Source organism: Rhinatrema bivittatum, chromosome 4 (assembly GCF_901001135.1).
Source record: "Rhinatrema bivittatum chromosome 4, aRhiBiv1.1, whole genome shotgun sequence".
Lineage (NCBI taxonomy): Eukaryota > Metazoa > Chordata > Amphibia > Gymnophiona > Rhinatrematidae > Rhinatrema > Rhinatrema bivittatum.
The window spans coordinates 352,739,066-352,760,971 of record NC_042618.1 but is presented as its reverse complement, the minus strand read 5'-3'; positions in this window follow the sequence as shown (position 1 = coordinate 352,760,971).

Below are 21,906 nucleotides of genomic sequence, written 5' to 3'. Positions count from 1 at the left end.
AATGGAACAAAGAAAACTAAAATGAAAATTTGTGGATTGCAGGTCTCTAACCAGAACATTCACTGTTTCAGAGTTCACTATAATAGGTTGCAGTTTAAATCCTGATGCCAGCATTACCCATTAGAGAGATTTTTACCCACTGCTAGTTAGTAGTCCATATTCTTTCACTGCTTTTAAAATTTGATGAAAAAATCTTGAGATTTAATACAGGAACTATTAATGGTGTTAATTTCAACATCATGAATAATGTATGTGGTCCCAATGCTGCATTATTCAGTATGTTAACAATATGGTAGGATGTGCAAAATGTGAGCAAAACAAATTTTTAAAATGTGAGCAAAACAAATCTGGCCATTTGATTGAATTGCTCTGTTTGCTGCATTTGCCTTTAGTGTTTCAAAATAGAGGGCCGATGCAAAACCGTGCGCTCAGCCGAGCGCACTGTATAACCCGCAGTTGGCGCTAATCCACCCCCTAATGCAATAGGGGGATTAGCGCCTATTTAACGCACATCTGACGTGGAGTGAATGGGATAGTGCTCATCACTTGCAAATGCATGTGAATGAGGCTATTACTCATTCACTCCAAATGCAAAAAAATAAATGTGCATCTCAGACACACATTTATTGCTCAGCTATTAATGCCTGCCTGGAGCAGGTAACCCTAGCGCCTCCTTGCTAACGCGACCCCCAAATTATAATATAGCATGGCACCCCCCCTTGTGGGCAGCATGCGCACATTAAGAAAGCAGGCGCTGACTTTTCAGCACCCGCTTTCCGTGCTTTTTGTTTTTGCATCGGCCCCTAGATGTGTAAATGTAGACAGACATAGACATTTATTGAATCTCACACTTAGCAAAAACTAGATTTACAAATAGCCATGCTTTGGGATGAATTTTCAAAAGGTTGCACATGGAAAAATTAGTATATATGTGCATAAATAGCATATACATATGCTTATGCTATATTATAAACATCAAGCATAGACGCATAAAGATTCACATGCACATATACGCATGTATAAAATGGACAGTCTGGGGCATTTTGGGGCAGGTCCAACACAGATGGGTGTAAGTTATTTTAAAAGAGACTTATGCGTGTAGATTTGGCAACTTACTTGTGTAATTTTATACCTGAACGTTATCTTGTGTAAGTGATATCAAATATGTTTATACTGTATTGTTGGCTGGGTGGGAGGTCTGGGTAAATTAGGGATAGATCAGGCTGAAGAACCAGGAGGGTCTCAATGACTTGGAGATGGATTTTTTGCACCTTATACACATTCAGCAGTTCAGTGCCACTTAGTGGGATAAATAACGACTTCTCTGGCTAAGTGGCAACCACTAAGAGCTGTCACACAGCCAGATAAGTCTCAAAAAGCACTACTTATCCTGTTAAGTAAGTTAGCCATATAAGTCTGTTGTGGAGTTAAGAATTAGGGAAAAAAGAATACAGAGGCTCAGGTTGCTCCTACTTAAAATAGCTCATAATGAATCATTGTCAAGAGCCATATACATATATACTAATTGCTAATTGTTTTACTTAGAAAAGAAACATAATGGCATTATAAGCAGTCAGTCATTAGATAGCTAGAAAGTATCCTGCTTACCGAAGTGCACCTGCTTCTGTAGTTAAGAAGTCAGTCTCAGGAAGGTACTTTTGTTACTTTATAATTAAGGAAGTAGACTATCTAGATTAGGGAAGTAGATCATCCCTGGCTGTTCACCAAGAATTGGCCTTCTGCCCAGAATGGCTGAAGCTGCAAAAGAGGAACTACCCATTTACAGCTGAATGCATGCCCAGATATGCCGGAAGAGGCTTTTTGTAGCTTAAAATATAGTCTATTCACTGAGGAAGATGTAAGAGAGATATCCATTGAAACAAGTATGTTGCAAAAGATTAATACATATGGTCCGTAGAAAATAATACTATGACGACAACAACAAATTGACAATAGAGATTGTATAGTTCTAAGTTATCACAACAGTCTTAGCAGACTGATTTCTTAATAAATGTTTTGATAACTTGGAGCTATAAAACATATATATATTGTTCGTTGTCATAGTATTATTTTCTACGGACCATATGTATTAATCTTTTGCAACACTCCTGTTTCAATGGATTTTTCTCTTACATCTTCCTCAGTTAATATAGAGAAATTAATTTAGTTTCTCTGCTATGGCTTTGTCACCCCTAAGTGCTCCTTTTACCCCTTGAACATCTAATGGTCCAATTGACTCTCTCGCAGGCTTTCTATCTCAAATGTACCTGAAAAAGTTTTTATTATAAGTTTTTGCTGCCACAGCAAGCTTTTTTTCTAATTCTCTGATTGCTTTCCTTATCTATGCTTTGCATCTAACTTGTCAATGCTTATGCTAGTTCCTTTTTACTTCATTTGGATCCCTTGTTCATTTCTTGAATTATCTTCTATTAGCTATTATAGCCTTTCACCTCAGCTTTTAACCATGCTGCTACATCGCTGATTTCATAGCCTATAATTTTTGGGGAAGTGTTTACTGTGAGTTATATTACTGCTGGTTCCTGTGTAGGAATAAAGCTCAGTATATTCCTTTGCCAATTTCTCTTAGTGTCTGTGTCTTATTTCCTTGGGGTCATATAGGGCAAACATCCCACCCCATGGCCACACTACAAAGTCTAAAAAAGGCATTACTTATACAGTTAGATTAATTATATATTGCATATATCTATAAATATGTGTGAATTTTGCAGGGTAGATTTACGTGGATTTTATAAGCAGGTTATAAAATACTAGAGCAACTCTGCACATAGCCATATATGCATGTATATGAGGTCATGTGCAGTTCTTTAAAAGTTATCCTCATAAGGTGAATTTTCAAAATGTATGCATACAAATTAGCATATACACACTTAAGTAGTCACTAATCACATATTCAGTATTTAGTAAATGTCCAAAAATATTCATCTATTTTCACTTTCACATGCATATATATTCATGTAAAAAAAAGGGGTGGTCTAGGGCATTCCTGGGTAGGGCCAACAATTACATATGAAATTTGCTATTTTAAAAGGCACATGCATAGGGCCTGATTTTCAAAAGCATTTACATCTTAAAACTGTTTTTTACATGTGTAATAAATGTACTTTACCGATATAAGTGGGATTTTGAAAATTGCTTCTATATATGCCATTGAATTGTCAATACGTTTTACCCACATTAAGTGCACTTAACACAGGTAAATGGTGTTTGAAAATTGCTATGATTGTATATTACATTTACATACCTCCTTTAAAAAGTTAGTTTATTTTTACACCTGCTAATTATCTGGTGTAAGTGATAATAAATGTGTTTATTGTATAGTACTGACTGAGTGGGAGGTCTGGGTGAACTGGGGAGATAAGGCTGAAAACCAGGAGGGCCAATAACCTGGTGAAGGACTGGGCCAGCTGGTAGACTAATTAGTTAAACAATTTCACTCATGTACATATGTTTTAAAATGCATTGATTTCTGTGTGTAAATCCTGAATCATTTGAGTAAGTTCTACTTTATTTTTGCATGCAAAATATATGCACATATATTTTAAAAACAGGTGATTAAAGTACATATGTTCAATGTATTGTACATAATTTCTTGTTGGTCTACATACACATTGTTGAGGAGCGCTAGGAGAGCGATCCCACTCCTGGGAGAGGTGTGTGTCCTTGAGCCGCGGCTCGATCCCAGAGGAGCTCCAAGGAGGTGCCGCGGTAGGCGAGGCATGCCCGAGCATGGGTTGGACAGGAGCGAGGCTGGATTGAAGGCTAGAGACACTGACCCTCCTCCAGACCTGCAGGCTTCAGAAGACCCAACAATGCAATGTTGGTCTTGTGAACAGTCCTCCGACCGTTCCCAGCCCTTTTGGACCTGCCACAGGGTACGGCACGAAGCGGCAGGCCGGATGGAGGCCAGGGCAGTGAAGACTGGAACATGGATGCAGCGAGACTCAGAAACGAGGTAGACTCAGGCCCAGACGTGGACTCAGGAACGAGGTACTGGAAGCAGAGACGTGGACTCAGGAACAAGGTACTGGAAGTAGACATGGACTTAGGCACGAGGTACTGGAAGCACAAACGTAGACTCAGAAACAAGGTACTGGAAGTGCAGACGTAGACTCAGGAACGAGGTACTGGAAGCAGAGACGTGGACTCAGGAACGAGGTACTGGAAGTAGACATGGACTTAGGCACAGATGAGCTCAGGAACGAGGTATAATGCATACGGGGGACTCAAGGGCGAGGTACGAGACTGGCAACATGAAGCGCCCTACTCAGCCCACCCGTGGGGCTGGTCATGGACCACGACATGGCTTGCCGCAGGATACCAGGCTTTCAGAGGGTTCAGGAACAAGGTAAGGACTTCTCGGAGACTCAGAAACGAGGTACATGGCTTGCATCACGAAGCGCCCTACTCAGCCCGCCCGTGGGGCTGGTCACGGACCACGACATGGCTTACCGCGAGGTACCAGGACATTTTGAAGACACAGGAACAAAGTGCTAGCTTTCAGGAGATTCAGGAACAAGGTAAATACTTCTCGGAGACTCAGAAACGAGGTACATGGCTTGCATCACGAAGCGCCCTACTCAGCCCACCCGTGGGGCTGGTCACGAACCACGACATGGCTTGCCGCGAGGTACCAGGACATTTTGAAGACACAGGAACGAAGTGCCAGCTTTCAGAAGATTCAGGAACAAGGTAAATACTTCTCGGAGACTCAGAAACGAGGTACATGGCTTGCATCATGAAGCGCCCTACTCAGCCCGCCCGTGGGGCTGGTCACGGACCACGACATGGCTTGCCGCGAGGTACCAGGACATTTTGAAGACACAGGAACGAAGTGCCGGCTTTCAGAAGATTCAGGAACAAGGTAAATACTTCTCGGAGACTCAGAAACAAGGTACATGGCTTGCATCATGAAGCGCCCTACTCAGCCCGCCCGTGGGGCTGGTCACGGACCACGACATGGCTTGCCGCGAGGTACCAGGACATTTTGAAGACACAGGAACGAAGTGCTAGCTTTCAGGAGATTCAGGAACAAGGTAAATACTTCTCGGAGACTCAGAAACGAGGTACATGGCTTGCATCATGAAGCACCCTACTCAGCCCGCCCGTAGGGCTGGTCGCGGACCACGACATGGCTTGCCACGAGGTACCAGGACATTAACAACTCAGGAACAAGGTGCTAGCTTTCAGGAGATTCAAGAACAAACTACTTAGCTTTCAGGCGAATTCAGGAACAAGGTACAAGGCTTGCATCATCTGGGCTGGAACATGGATAGCGGATTGGAAGACAGACCTTAGGGCCGGAACATGAACAGGCAAACATCAGGGCTGGTACAGCAAGCAGAAATCAGGACTGGAACAGCAGGTAGACATCAGGATTGAAACAGCAGGCAGACATCGGGACTGGAACAGCAGGCAGACAACGGGACTGGAACAGCAGGCAGACAACGGGACTGGATGAGGAGCTCCGTCAGAGAACAAGAAACATTGGACCTTGCAGAAGGCTGGAACACGGACGACTCCTGGAGCAAGGATGGTAGGATCCCAGGAGTGACCAACTCCTTGCGAAGGCAAAGACGGAATGGACGTTGAGCCCTTTTGTAGAGCTGAGGTGGACAACACCCAGGGAGGGGTCAGTAGGGGGCCACACCTGGCTGGCCCTTGAAGAGGAGCAGAGAGGTGCACGCCCGCGCCCTAGGGAGCTGGAGCGAAGAGCTGGAAGCTGGTGGCGTCCTCAGCCACATGGAAGGCCCAGGGAAGCAGTGGAGCAGCCCTGGGCTGGAGCTGGGTGAAGGCAGGTCGCTGGAGCAGCTCCCAGCCGCAAGGACTGAAGCAGGAAGCAGGAGAAGGGCTGACTGCGGGACGAATAGGGAGCTGTAGCAGGCTGCAGGTACCGCTCCACGTTGCAAGGCTGAAGAGAGAGGTGCTGGCTGCAGGAACCGCTCCATGCCATGAAGACAGCCCCAGGAAGAGAGGTAAGACTGCAGGGGGGTAGAGAGCTGTAGCAGGCTGCAGGCACCGGCAGGGTCGGCTTCCCTGCCGGGCGAGGACCCGGACTGCAGCACGGGCACCGGCAGGGACGCCCTTCCTGCTGGCCGAGGACCCCGGGAAGGCTGAGACACGTCGGGGAGACCCAGAAGCAGCAGCGGGGGCCCTGACCGCGAGGGAGAGCTCGCGGCAGGTTGGACCCGCTGTACGGAGCAGAAGGCAGCCTGGGAGGAACCCAGACACCGCAGCAGGGCTGCCGCGGAGGCAGCAGCGTCAGTGGCCTGACTGGCCGCATGGAGGTAAGGGCCTGCCCGCGCTCCTCGCGGGCAGGATCGCAACACACATATATTTTGTGGGATAAAGATACACATATTTTATAATATGCATGTATGTGATACACACATGTTATAAAATAATATGGCAAAACTACACGTGGCCACATACACATGTATATGCTGCCATGTACAGTTCTTTTAAAGTTATCCTTTCTTTAAGCAACTCAGTCAATTACTTGAGCATTTATTTTGTTGTGTTCTTTAACAGAGAAAAAGAAAAGAAATAAGAAGACAGCACTTAGTATGCTATGGCATCACCAGAAAATCTAAAGCCCCAGAACAAGCAAAAACAGGAAACATTTTAACACATGAACAGCAGCAGTACAAGCAGGAATGTCCACCCATCCTAGAGAAGAGGTACATAATGAAGCTATTTTTTTCTGAGCCAAGGTATACTTCAGACATCATAAAGAAAAGCAAACAAACCAATATATATTATTATTATCAATGGAAATCTTCACCTCTTGCATTTGAACAACAGATTGCATAAAATACTCCTCACAAATACAATCAGACTTGAGAGCTCTTAGTCCCTAGGACATGGCCAAAATCGACATTTACCATCAGACAAATGGGAATGCCGGGGCACAGAACAACAAAAGATTACATAAATATGAAAAAGCATTGCCTGTGGTAGGGACAAGTAGCCTTGTTCACAGAAAAAGCTTTTTGCCATCTGTGCTAAATAAACCAGAGAAAAGCTCATGTGAATAGAATCTTAAAATATGAAATGACAAAAGACAAGAGGAAGCCTATGTCAGTCATGTATACAGAGATTGCTTCTGATCAAAGGCAATCCATTTAGAACATCCACATTATTACCCATTAACTCATGGGCTACTGGAATCAGGGGTTTTAGATTGGTAAATTGGTTGGTGTTACAGCAGTGGAGAGAGCTCAGAATCTGCCATCTTCAGTAGATGAACGCACCCTGTAATATTTCTTCATGAACCACCACTCGTTCCCGGAATTCACAAATTATTTTAAAAGCATTGTGCTTCAAAAACGTGCCTACAGTCGCATCTAAAGTGCTAGATCATTTTTTTTCCATCATTTACAGACTGTGCAACAATTTCCAAAGTGAAAACCGGGGTTAAGGGAAACTAATTACTCACAGTCATGGTTGAATAGACAGAGAGAGACTGGGGAAGTCACACAGAAAATCAGTGAGAATATAGTCCTCTTTCTATGGAGCTGGCATCCAGTTGCAGGATTCTGACTCATAGATTGCCCGTGCAGTATCTCCTATGTATGAAAATTGTGGGAACTAAGCTGTGCAATCTGGAGACTCCAACTCAGATCTTCCTTCTCCTACACACTATCTGACTTGAATAAGTCATCTGGCTTACAAAAGTACTAACCCGCCAGTCTGCTCACAGAAATGAGCTGATACAATGAGAAATTTTTCTGGCAATTACTAGCTCATTTAAATATTATTCAAATGAGAATTGAGTGATTTATTTGGTGGTAAAGTTCACATGAAATTCTCCAGGTGTAGTGATGTTTTGCAGAAAATCACCAAATTGCACTATTTTCCATTAATAAGTTTGCTATGTGCAAATCACTAATGGTCTGATTTGCCCTGTTCTTCAGCTGATTAGTGATTTTACATTATTTTTGCAAATGCCTGTGGAAACACAAAATTATGCATGCAAAAACATATATGCATTGCATGTTATAAAACACCCTGGGGTAGATTTTCAAATAGCGCGATTTGGCGTACTTTTGTTGGCGCATCAGGCGCAAACAAAAGTACGCTGGATTTTAGTGGATACACGCGTAGCCGCGCATATCCGCTAAAATCTGGGATCGGTGCGCGCAAGGCTATCGATTCCGTATAGCCGGTGCGCGCCGAGCCGCGCAGCCTACCTCCGTTCCCTCCGAGGCCGCTCCGAAATCGGAGCGGCCTCGGAGGGAACTTTCTTTTGCCCTCCCCTCACCTTCCCCTCCCTTCCCCTACCTAACCCACCCGCCCGGCCCTGTCTACACCCCCCCCTTACCTTTGTCGGGGGATTTACGCCTCCCGGAGGGAGACGTAAATCCCCGTGCGCCAGCGGGCCGCTAGCGTGCCGGGACGCGACCTGGGGGCGGGTCCGGAGGACGTGGCCACGCCCCCGGACCGCCCCGGGCCGTAACCACGCCCCCGGGCCCGCCCCCGAAACGCTACGGCCCGCCCCGAAAACACAGCGCGGATCAGGCCCGCCCCCTCGACACGCCCCCGACACGCCCCCGACACGCCCCCTCGGAAAACCCCGGGACTTACGCGAGTCCCGGGGTCTGCGCGCGCCGTAGGCCTATTGAACATAGGCGCACTGGCGCGCAGGGCCCTGCTCGCCTAAATCCGCCCGGATTTAGGTGGATTTAGGCGAGCAGGGCTCTGAAAATCCGCCCCCCTGAGCGCATGCACATGTTCACCCAATTTTAAGTACGTGCGCGCATAGCTGTGTAAATCCTGAGTCTACCACATAAGTCAGGGTATTTTATATTGGGCGCATGGCCACTCCATTGCCAGTTTTACCAGTTCATCCACCAGTTCACCCAGTTAAGAGCTAGGTCCTTCAAATGCCTCTGCACTACCCCCAGTTACCCAAGATCCTTTAAACCCAGCAAAAATGGCACATTTCTTTTATTTTTAAGTTACACCTCCTCCATAGCAGAAGTAAAATTACGCAGCAGTGGACCTGGCCGTGCACCTACGCATATAAATATTTACACGCACATCTCTTGGCCATGTCTATGTACCGCCCATTCCACACCTACACCAAGCCTACACCATGCCCCTTTTTGAATCAACGTGAGATGTGCCCGCATCTGGATGGCTTTTAAAATTTGGTGGGTGTACGCGAGCATGCATCTCCTGATTTTGACGAGTTCTTGGCTTTTAAAATTCACCTCATAACTGGAATTGTACCCATTATTGCACTTGTGAAGGCATCTACGAGGTAGCACATTTGCTTTTTCTTGTGCTTCTGCATTGATGAGCTTTTCAAACGTTTTACCTCAACACTGGGTCTTATTCAAAATCAGGATAATTTTATAACAGGCCACATGTAGAAAGTATACACAGAATTCTAACCAAATTTTTTAAGCATGCTTAGGCATGAAAGTCCACATTGAAAATTAGCAGGGGTACATAGAACCCTGCTTGGCATACATGCTCACATGTACACCTAACTGAGAGCAAGTATAAATGTGTATGCCTATATTTATGCACATAGGAGTGAATTTTCAAAGGAGCTATGGATTTACGCGCGCCGGGCCTATTTTAAAAAGCAGGAGATATTCAAGTACACGGTGGCTTATAAAATCCACTCGGAGCGCGCCGGCCCAACTTGTGAGCGTATCTCCTGGCTTTGGTACATACAGGGCTTTTAAAATTCACCTAATAAATTCCATGTATGTGCATAAAATCTTTTGAAAATTGAGCCCTATGGACTGAATTTTCAAAGGAGTTATGCATGTAAAAGTAGAAATTTTCAAAAGCTCATTTAGGCACATAAAACTCATTTTTACGTGCATAAATCCTTTTGAAAATGACCTCCATAGTTTTGAAAATTAAAAATATCAGGGTAATATTCAAAGGAAAATGTAAATGTAACATATCTTCTTAGCAAATATTCAAAAGCCCATTTACCCACATTAAAAGGTGAATTTTAAAAGCTCGACCTATGCCAAAACCAGGAGAAATGCTAATACGTTGGGCCGGCGCGCGCTGTGTGGATTTAAGAAAACCATCCAAGTATGTGCATATCTCCCGCTGTGCACACAAATGTAAAGTTCCAAAAGGGTGTGAAGTGTGTGTGTGGACTGGGCAAGGCACGGGTGTTTCTGGTTTCAGCTTCAAATTAGCGAGTAGATACTTATGCACACTTATGCCGCGTAACTTTACTTCTGCTTTGGAGGACGAGTAAGTAATATAATAAAGATAAATAGATAGATTGGTGAGGTTTTTAAGGGTCGGGGGCTAACATGGAAGAAGGGATGCTATTAAACTAGAGGGGTTTGGAAGTCCTATCCCTTACCTGGACGAACTAGGAATGAACTGGGAAAACTGGTTATGGTGTTCGGGCACGTTTCTCTTACAATCCCCCCATTTACACGGTAGAAGTGGCATTTTCATGCATAGGCTCACGTCCACTTAAAATTGCATGTGCATGTATACACATTTGGTCTATTTTATAACATGCATGCATATATGCGCGTATTTTATAAAATGGCCGCATCCCTGGGCACGGGCCAATGAATGCATGCACATGTGCACCCACTCGCCTGTTTAAAAATCACCGTCTAAGTGCATTTAACATTGGTAAACACTATTGACAATTGATTACCATATATTGTAGCATTTTTCAAAGGCTTGTGAAAATTGCTACAGTATATGGTATTGAATTGTCATAATAGAAGATATCCGGGATTCACCTCTCACCCTTGCACCCCTTCTCCTACACATATAAGTAACTCTACTAAAATACCAGTTTGGGACCTCAAAAGCCACAGCTTTAATACAATCAAGTACCTGAGTCAAACAACATATCATTATATATATTTTGCAGGAAAACACACCAACAAACCAGCCCTGGTAGGTCATTCACTACAGCCCAGCAAATTGACACTACCCCCAGGTCACCTGACCAGTAGGCCAGTTTCCACAGGCCCCACCACAGCCAGCAAGGAGCCAATCACCCGCAGGGCTGAATCCAGACCCTACGACATAATATAATCCCAAGCAACTCCAAATCAAATAAAGTTTACATTTTTGCTTGGGTACCCCGCCTGCTGCGACAACAGTAAAACTGCAAAAAAAAACCCCCACAATACCAATAAAAATAGTAAAACAAATAACCAGCAACAAAAAAACAACCATGGAGTGAAAGGGCTTGAGGGCAGGAGAAGATCCACCAACTGGTAGGGAATGCAGGTAAAGTCCAAGGCAAGGAGGAGGGGGGAGTGGATCCAGATTCATGAATGGGTCGTTGTGTGCCTAGGCTAATCAGGATCAAGGTTGATCCATTGCCTGGGAGACACATGAGGAGTCGAGCGGGAAGAGAGCTTTTTTTTCTTTTTTTTGTATAGAGGAACAGAACAGGAGAGGAGGAACTCAACTTACTGGCTCGCCTGGGACCCATATTATATTTAGCAGCCCAGGATATACCTGAGCTGCCTTCCAATAGATTTTGCCTGCATTAAGTGAACTGAGCATGGGTAGATAAGTTTTTGAAATGTGTAATTTCCATGCTCCATTTCAACTCCCCAGAAAGCCTCTTCCAAGTGCTTTGTAAAAGTACATGCAAAATCTCTTCCTCATACTTTTGAGGTCAATATTGAAAGCTGGCTGTTTAAGTAATTTAGGGGGTCATGTTTTTTGCACATGCTGTTTTAAGCTCCTGGAGAGCCAACTGAGTTATCAGGGCCCTCCTGGGGGGGGGGGGGGGGGGGGGGGGAAAGAGGGAGAGGAAGAGAGAGAGAGAGAGAGAGAGAGAAAAAGCCTAGCCATAATACCCTCATGCTAGATAGGTATTTATATCTCTATGGGAGGCCCACCTAGTAACTCGAGGTGAGGTTTAGGTATTAGTGTAGGGATTAGGGGCCACTTTGACATTCAAAGTGAGACGTAAGAACAGAACAGTGCTCTCTTGAGAAGATTTGATGACCTTCGGAATGAGGAAACTCACCCAAAGATGACATTTGTGCAATGTTCTCTCAACCATCAAATCTTCACAAGAGAGCACTGTTCTGTTCGTATGTCTCACTTTGAATGTCAAAGTGGCCCCTAACCCCTACACTAATACTTAAACCTCACCTGGAGTTACTAGGTGGGCCTCCCATAGAGATATAAATACCTATCTGGCATGAGCACATTATGGCTATTCTCTCTCTCTCTCTCTCCCCCCCCCCCCCCCCCCCAACCTACTAAACATGGTTCCCCCAGTGGTTGTATATAGGAAATACATCAATTCTGGCACTTATCGTGAAAATGTTATTGCAAGATAGCGCTTCGCATAGGTATTAGCGCAAATTGCGATTAACTTCCTATTATCATTAAACACACCCCTTTTCCTATCGCATGCAATATTTAGTGCATTTTGATAAATCCAGGCCTTAGCCAGATATAATGTAACTGGCTAAGGGTGTCATTTATCAAATCGTGTTAGGGCCTTAATCCGGGTATTAGTGCCCTAACACCTGGAATAACGCCATAATGCCTGCGATAAATAATGCATCGCAAGACTCATATGCAAATTTTACAATTTTTCCCAACTGGGAGGAGTTAGGGTAGAATAAATTAAAATGAGGTGTGCTTAGCATTGTGTTATCATGGATTTAATACCAGAAATAACTACACCTTTTTTTCCTGGTGGGATGCCTGCAATAGCTATGCATTACTGCTAAAACTAGATTTGCAATATTTATCACAAATCCCATTTCAGAAAGAAAGAGAGAGAGAAAGCACCTCTAGAGAGAGGCACATATTAGGAACTTTTTATACCACTGAAAGAGGGAGCGTGCTGAACTCAGGGTAAGGTTTTGATAGTGGCCTAAATTTTCAGAGGCAGTTTTACATGCAGTCAGAGGTATGAACAGCACAGTCGACATCAGTGAAGATTTTATGTGATTTGGAGTGATGACAGGTACGCAAAGATGAGATTTGTACATTGTACTCTCAACCTAGCTTGATAGAAGCTAGGGAGAGAGTGCATCAAGCTAGGTCGAAAGTACATTGTACATATCTCATCTTTGCGTACCTTTCACCACTCCAAATCACATAACTTCTTCCCTGTCTACTGTGCTGTTCATATCTCTGACTGTGCATGTAAAACTGGCCCTCAAAACCTAGGCCACCACAAAAATCTCACCTCGAGTTACTAGTTGCCCCTCTTATAGTGGTATAAATACTTTACTTAAATAAGATCCTTATAAAGAGTCTCTTGCTCTCTCTCTCACTTAGCCCAAAGTGATACAAAAATATCACAAGTGTGATAAAATAGCTTTCTTTTTTATTGTGGGTGAAATTTATAGCAAAATGATAAATGTAGATCTAAGTTACATGGTATATACAATGGCACGGCAAAGCCACTGAATATATATGTATCTATAGGGCCTGATTTTAAAAAGCATTTACTCGAGCAAAACTGGTTTTTGCTCGAGTAAATACACTTTACTCAAGTAAGTGGGCTTTTCAAAATTGCTACAATATATGCCATTGAATTGTCCATAGGATTTACTCAAGTAAGTGCACTTTACTCGAGTAAATAGCTTTTGAAAATTGCTACGATAGTATGTCACATTTACATGCGTAACTCCTTTGAAAATGACCCCCATAGTGCTTAGCCGTATAAGTTATAACTGGCTAAGTTTAGGCCTGCTGTATGGGACGTCTAACTTAGTTGCATAATTTATGCGGTTAAGACCAAATATCAGTAGTTAGCCACATAATTTGTAGGGCTAACTCACTCCACCCCGAGCTGCCCACTACACACTAACAAGTTCTGCAGCTAACTTTTTAGCCATATAAATGACTTATGCGGCTAAGTGGTGGCTGCTTAACATAGGTGCATATTCAGCGGCTGCTACTTAGACCAGTAAGTTACAATTATCCGGTTAAATAGTGCTGAACGTGCTTTGAATATTCTCTCTCAGGAACCCATGAGACAGTTTTCAAAAAGCCTTTTTCTTTTGTAAATGCTCTTGAAAATCAGGCCCAATGATTTTTTTTTTCTCAATTATGTGCTTTTGAATGAAATTTTATTGAATAAATCTGACTGAATCAACCCTAACTGTAATTTTTACTAAAGCAATAATTGCTAGAAAGATAAGTGTGGATGGAAAAATGAGGTAGGCTGTATGGTTTTTTTGTTTGTTTTTTTTTTTGGGGGGGGAGGGGAGGTTTGCTATTTTGTTTCTATTAAAGTTCAAATAGGCAAATGTTCCTAGCACAAACAATATTTTTAAAAACCACCTTTACCCAAGGAAATCAAATATTTTGCTTGGAAATGTTTATATATATTACAGAACAAAAGAGTTGCCATGCTGGGTCAGACAAAGTTCTATTGAGCCTGGTATCCTGTCTCCAACAGTGGTCACTCCAAGTCACTAGTACCTGGCAGATCCCATAAAATAGATCTAATTTCTGTTACTCACTCCTAGAGATGGCAATAGCTTAGTCTACCTGGCTAATAATGCATTATGGACATTTCCTCCAGGAACTTGTCCATTCTTTATTTACCCATTCTACTCCACTCAGGATTTTATAAAATGTTATCATGTACCCTGTCAGTCCATCTGTTTTCCAAGCTGAAGAAGCCCTAGCTTGGGTAATCTCTCATTATATCTCATTATAGATGAGAAGTTTCATCCTCTTTATAATTTTTGTTGCCCTCCTCTGCACCTCTTCTGACTCTGCTGGCTCTCTTGAGATGGGATGACCAGAACTGCACACAATACTCAAGGAGCAGTCACACCTTGGCTCAATACAGAGAGAGGCATTATATTATTCTCCGTTTTATTCTCCATTCCTTTTTGGATCATTCCTAAAATTCTATTTGCTTTTTTTTGACTGCTGCCACTCACTCAGCAGAGAATTTCAACATATTGTCCACAAGTTCTTCAAATTCCATTTCCTGGATAGTGATTCCCAATTCAGAATTCAGTATCATGTAACTGTAGTTGGGATTATTTTTCCTGAGGGCATCACTCTGCACTTCTGCATTAAGTTTCATTTGTCAAAGTCCTTCTGCATTTCCTCATAATCCTCTGTTTTAACAAATTTGAATAGTTTTATGTCATCTGCAGATTTGATTACCTCACTTGTAATTTCCTTTTCCAGATCATTAATGAATATGATAAACAGTACAGGTCTTAGTACTGATCCCTATGCTACTCCACTAATGACCTTTCTTCATTTGAAAAATTGAACATTTAGTTCTACCCTCTGTTTCTGGCCTTTATCCAGTTACCAATCCACAATAGAACACTGCCTCCTATCCCATGTCTTTGCATTTTCCTGAGGTCTCTCATGAGGTACATTGTGAATTGTCTTCTGAAAATCCAAATACACTATATCAACTGACTCTCCTTCATCTACATGTTTATTTATACCTTCAAAAACACCAATAAATTAGTAAGATTGCCCTTTCTAAAACCATGTTGACTTTTCCCCATTAAGCTACGTCTATCTATAAGCCAGTGATATTGTTTTTAAGAATGGCTTCTACCATTTTGCCCAGCATTGACATCATGCTCACTGGCCTATAGTTTCTCGAATTGCCTTTTTAAAAATCAGTGTTACATTGATCGATAAATACTGTAGTGCCTTTTCAAGACCCCAAGCCCTACACAGATTAATGAATTCACTATTAATGTGCCCTCAGCCAACCAACCATTACATTTATCTTCATAAACTAAAGTCTGGTTTTGGTCAAACAATCTTTTATGGTCAACGGGCTTGTAAATCATGTGATCTGTCGGGCAGGGTACTGTGATTACTGTTTCCCCTATCCTTGTTCTACCCATTTCTGGGTGTTGAGTAATCAATGTGTCACTATGGAGTGAATTTTCAAAGGGGGTTTGCACATAAAAATAGCATATAAGTGCTTAAGTAGAATGTACTTGTGTATATATTTTATAAAAATCAAGAGAATGTGCGTATTTTCTCATTTTGTGCATACATTTTACCATAGGGAAAAAAGGAGGTAGGCCAGGGGCATTCCAGGGCAAGGTTCAGAAGTACACATTGTAGTTGTTATTTTGTAAGAAATATATGCAAATGCATTACCAAACTTACTTCAACACATTTATACCTGCTAATTGACCTGCGCAAGTGAAAGCAGACTTGTCTATTGTCTGCAGTTTTTGGGTGGGAGGTCTGGATAAACTGAGGAGGGAGTGTTTTAGAAAGAAGTGCTAGGTGAACTGAAGAAGGACTGGGTGAGCTGGCGGGGGCAATTATGTGCAAGTAAGTATTTTCAAAATGGTATGTTTGCATACTTTATAAAATACCTGCCTCCATGCATATATCAGGATTATTACACGTACATGTTATTTTTTTTTTTTGCCTAAAATATATGCGTGTATGTTTATACAAATAGGTAGAGAAAGTATGTGTTTCTTGCATTGGAAATATTTGCATGTACTGAAACATGCATGCATACTTTTGGAGCAGAAATACAGTCTTTTATAAAGTGTGCAGCTCCCTCTGTACGGTTTATAAACGGCTAGTATTAATCACTGCATGTCTCCATATGCATGTAAATGCTGTACTATGGATAGGTTTGAAGGTTAAGTACTGTGCTTCGCCTGACCTTTGCTTAGTAGTATACTGTTGAGATTTGTAGTTTCCCTTCCGTAGCCCATAGCACCCAATCTTTCACAGTGATCCCCCTAACCAGGTAATAGCCAGGCCAGACTGTTAGTTTCTGAGTTCTAGCAAGTTCAGGCTGTTCTAGACCAGAGCTGCTGGGGTCTGTAGTTAGTTATTACGTAATACATTATGGGGTAATTTTGTTACAGCCCACATAAGAAAGTCACCAAAGACGTGCAAGCTGTGCGTATATTTGCTTTGAAAGTCAACCCACCAAAACTAGCCATGCACAATTATACCTGCTAAAATGCATACATATTTTTCAGGAAATTTCTGCACATAACTTTTGAAAATTCAAAAGTATGTACATCAATCCAAACCTCTGCTCAACTCCACCCTGCTGGGAATACCCAGTATGGGGGTTACCCCCATACTGGGTGGGTAATTTTATAATAAGCATTGCCGTGGGTGAAGAAGCCCTTTCACTGAATAATTAACACGGAGAATAAATTTAAAATAAAAAAGATTGTGATACAGGATAGGGCCTGATTTGCTAAACTTATTCCCCCACAGCCACAGAACAGGAGAAATGTCTCTCTTATTCTGACCTTGGCAGGCTCAGCCACATTTTCAATGAACTGCGAGGAGGCGACGGACGTCAGTAGGAATCTCCTCCCCTGATGAGATCAGCTACGTAGTTGTTTCTCTCACTATGTTTTATGCTTTATTTTTCTTAATGAATCTATACATCAGGATCAAACAAATACCACCAATAAATTAGTACATCTGCTAACTTTAGTTCCAGTGTAATTCTGTTTTGTAAATGAAAATTCCATTTCTGTTCTAACATTTTCTTTCAACTGATACTGAGGTAACTAAAGATCCTAAACAGAGCAGCTAAAGTATCTTTCTCTCTCTCTCTGCTTTTTTGTGCCAGAAATCCTTAGCAATATGTAATTGTACTAAATGTACTGATATTTGCTTTTATGACTACAGTTATGGGGATTAACACATATATACCTCCGTTCAGTTATAAGCTGCTTATTTTAAAGGTTGTGTTATTATATATTTCATTCAAAATTGAAGAACACAAGGGGAAATAATACACAGATCAGAAGGACAAGCACATTATTTAGAATTAAGACATAATATAATTTAATTATATAGAAAGCTCCTCAACCCAACAGAGTTTTGGTTTTTTTTATACCTATTTGTTCTGACAAAGGCTATGCCTCCCTTTCTTTCCCCTCCCAAGCCTGCATGAATCAAGACCTCTCAAGGTCTATAAAAAGGAACTCAACACGAGTAATTCACTTACCAGCAGGCTCACCTTAATGAGGATTGCGCCCAGTCATAGACTGTGCCATGCTGAAGCCTGTCTCTGCTAACACTAGCTTACTTTCTAGCACACTCCAACAGAAAAGAATTCATGCAATTTACAGTTTGCTGCCAGCTTAGTTTTTATCTGACTCTTCTGCTCTGATATACATGGAGCTTGCTGCATGCCCTTTTATTCAACCTCTATACACTAATAAACTTCACTTATACATTTCTTTGGCAATGACAGAATGATTACATGCTACAACATTTTCTCAGAATTCAAGTTTGTCTGGTTTAATGGCGCACGACCAGGAAAATAGCATACATTTTGGGATTAATTTTCAATAGGGTTTGCCCCAAATCTAGCCAGCTATTTTATATAGAAACATAGAAATGACAGCAGAAAAGGACCAAACGGCCCATCCAGTCTGCCCAGCAGGCTCCCATAGTTATCAGTTTCCCATATTTCTCAGTTTACCAGACCGCCAAGGTCAGGGCTCTTATTGGTTACTGTCAGGGCTCTTATTGGTTACTGTTTGAGTCAATTTTCCTTCCACTCCCCTTAGAAAAGGTTTGTTGTTGATCGTGCATCATTAAAACCTTTCAAGTGTCTGTATCATATCTCCCCTGCTCTTCCTCTCCTCCAGCGTATACATATTTAGGTCTTTCAATCTCTCCTCATAAGTCATTAGATGGAGACCTCCCACCATTTTGGTCACCTTTCTCTGGACCACCTCCATCCTATCTATGTCTCTTTTCAGATACGGTCTCCAGAACTGAACACAGTACTCCAGGTGAGGGCTTACCAAGGACCTGTACAAGGGGATTATCACTTCCTTTTTCTTACTAGATATTCCTCTCTATATGCAGCCCAACATTCTTTTAGTTTTAGCTATCGCCTTGTCACATTGCTTCACCATCTTCAGATCACTAGATACTGTCACCCCAAGGTCTCTCTCCTGCTCCGAGCACATCAGCCCTTCACCCCCCATCGCATACAGTTCTTTTGGATTACCGCACCCCAGATGCATGACTCTGCACTTCTTGGCATTAAATCCCAGTTGCCATATCTTGTGTTTATTTTCCCGACAGGAGGTGTATTGGTGTTTTAGGGCCTGGTGTAATATTTGCAGTGTTGCCTTTTCATAGGTAAGGTTCCCAATACAGATCACTGAGGCACTCCACTGCCCACCCCCTCCACTGAGAAAATTGTCCATTTAATCCTACTCTGTTTCTTGTCTTTTAACCAGTTTGTAATCCACGAAAGGACATCGCCTCCTATCCCATGACTTTTTAGTTTTCTTAGAAGCCTCTCATGAGGAACTTTGTCAAATGCCTTCTGAAAGTCCAAATACACCACATCTACCAATTCACCTTTATCTACATGTTTATTAACCCTTTCAAAAAAGTGAAGCAGATTTGTGAGGCAAGACTTCCCTTGGGTAAATCCATGCTGACTTTGTTCCATTAAACCATGCCATTCTATATGTTCTGTGATTTTTATCTTTAGAACACTTTCCACTATTTTCCTGGCACCTAAGTCAGGCTAACTTGTCTGTAGTTTCCCAGATTGTCCTTGGAGCCCTTTTTAAATATTGGGGTTACATTAGCCACCCTCCAGTCTTCAAGTAAAATGGATGATTTTAATGATAGGTTAAAAAATTTTTACTAATAGATCTGAAATTTCATTTTTAGTTCCTTCAGAACCCTGGGGTGTATACCATCCAATCCAGGTGATTTATTACTCTTCAGTTTGTCAATCAGGTTTACCACATCTTCTAGGTTCACTGTGATTTGGTTCAGTCCATCTGAATCATTACCCATGAAAACCTTCTCCGGAACGGGTAACTCTCCAATATCCTCTTCAGTAAACACCAAAGCAAAGAAATCGTATAATCTTTCCACGATGGCCTTATCTTCTCTAAGTGCACCTTTAACCCCACGATCATCTAATGGTCCAACTGACTTCCTCACGGGCTTTCTGCTTTGAATATATTAAAAGTCTTTACTGTGAGTACCCCTGACTTAACCATGTCCCAGGACAGCCTAGAATTTGAGCATTTAGATGCTCAGTGGCAGTAAATTTTCCAAGTCACTGATCTAATCAACTAACTCTGGGGCCGATACAGTACTGACGCATAAAAGAAAGTGCAGCAGTGTCGGGCGCCCACTCATTTGATGCATGCACGTTTTGGTTCTCAATCCGCTCGATTCAGTATTCAAATTAGACGCAAATCCAAGCAGCATCAAAGGAGCGCCAAACCACGTCTATGAAGCGGTAGGTGTTCACAATCGATTTTACTATATAGGGCGGTACAGAGCACCTATAGAGTATCCAGGGTGCTCTGGCTCCATACCTATCATTTCTATGGAACAGCAAATGTCATTTTGAAAATGTAAGGAAATGTAATTGATCTGGAAATGTTACATTCCAAACTTTTCATCGATCTGGAAACTTATCCCATGGTTCCCCCCCTTTGTGACATCATCGCCACGTCATAATCCTACCTTGGACGTGTATCTAAGTCGCATCGCCAAGTAGCAAAAATCCCTTTGTATTTGGTTCGGGCCAGGACAGAGTGGTTACTGCGGTACCTTTGGATATCATTTGGAAGATCGGCAATGCTTTCAGCAGGTAAGTGGATGGTTCTTTCCAACAGACCCCGCATGGATACTGGGGCCACTGCCCTGAGCTGCCCTGAGCATCCAGACATCCATGATCGGAGGCCCCGCTACCTTCTAAGTCCGGACGCTCAAGGCAGTGACCATGGACGTTGGAAGGCAGCTATTTCTGGATGTTCAGGCTGCCTTGAGCGCCTTTCCAGGCCTTCACAGGCACCCGGACGTGTAAGGTAGGGGCCGACGTTCCCGCCTCTTTCCGGACGTCCATGATCGGAGGCCCCGCTGCCTTCCAACATCCATGGCCGCTGCCTTGAGCGCCCGGACGTGGAAGGTAGGGGCCTCCGATCATGGCACTCAAGGCAGCGGCCATGGACGTTGGTCTTTATTGTATGCTATGCATGTGCTCCTCTTCTGTTTTGTTGATTTTGACTGTTTACTGTGCTCCTCTTCTGTTTTGTTGATTTTCCCTCTTTATTGTATTCAATCTTTATTGTATGCTCTGCATGTGCTCCTCTTTGTTTTGTTGATTTTCCCTCTTTATTGTATTCAATCTTTATTGTATGCTCTGCATGTGCTTCTCTTCTGTTTTGTTGATTTTGACTGTTTATTGTGCTCCTCTTCTGTTTTGTTGATGTTCCCTCTTTATTATATGCTCTGCATGTGCTCCTTTTCCTTCAGGGTCATTCTTGATTATCGCTCCATTCATTGATCCCTTTCCTCCGGTTTTTTTTCTCCTATTCAGACAGTCATGCCAGGAAAACATTCCATTGCACGGGTAGAGGCAGAGTCTGGAGATCGGAAACCACTGGAAGGCACTAGTTCAGTGATGCTGTCCATGGGCCTCTCTTGTTTCTGGTTCAATATTTTTTTCATTTATTCTGCTTCTGTCAATTTACATCATGCTGTATCTCCATTAATTCTTCTTTTTTTTCCCCCATTCAGGCATGGCTGGAAAACGTACTATTGCACAGGTCGAGGCAGAGTACGGTGAACATCAGGAGCAGGAAGGTACAAGTTCTAGCCAGCCGTCCAAAAAGTGAACCCGCAATGCTTGCTTCACGGATGAAGAAAAGGAGTTCCTGTGCCTTGCTGTCTGTGACAAATATAAAGTTCTGTTCCAGTCCAAGGCTTCTTGCTCCCCGAAGAAACAGATTTGGAAGAAGATCACGCAGGGATGTGAGCTCCCTTTCTGTCATGCCCAGGGACGTAAAACAGGTACAGCACCAGTGGCGTGACACTAGAAAAGAAGTAAGAACATAAGAACATAAGAACATAAGAAAATGCCATACTGGGTCAGACCAAGGGTCCATCAAGCCTAGCATCCTG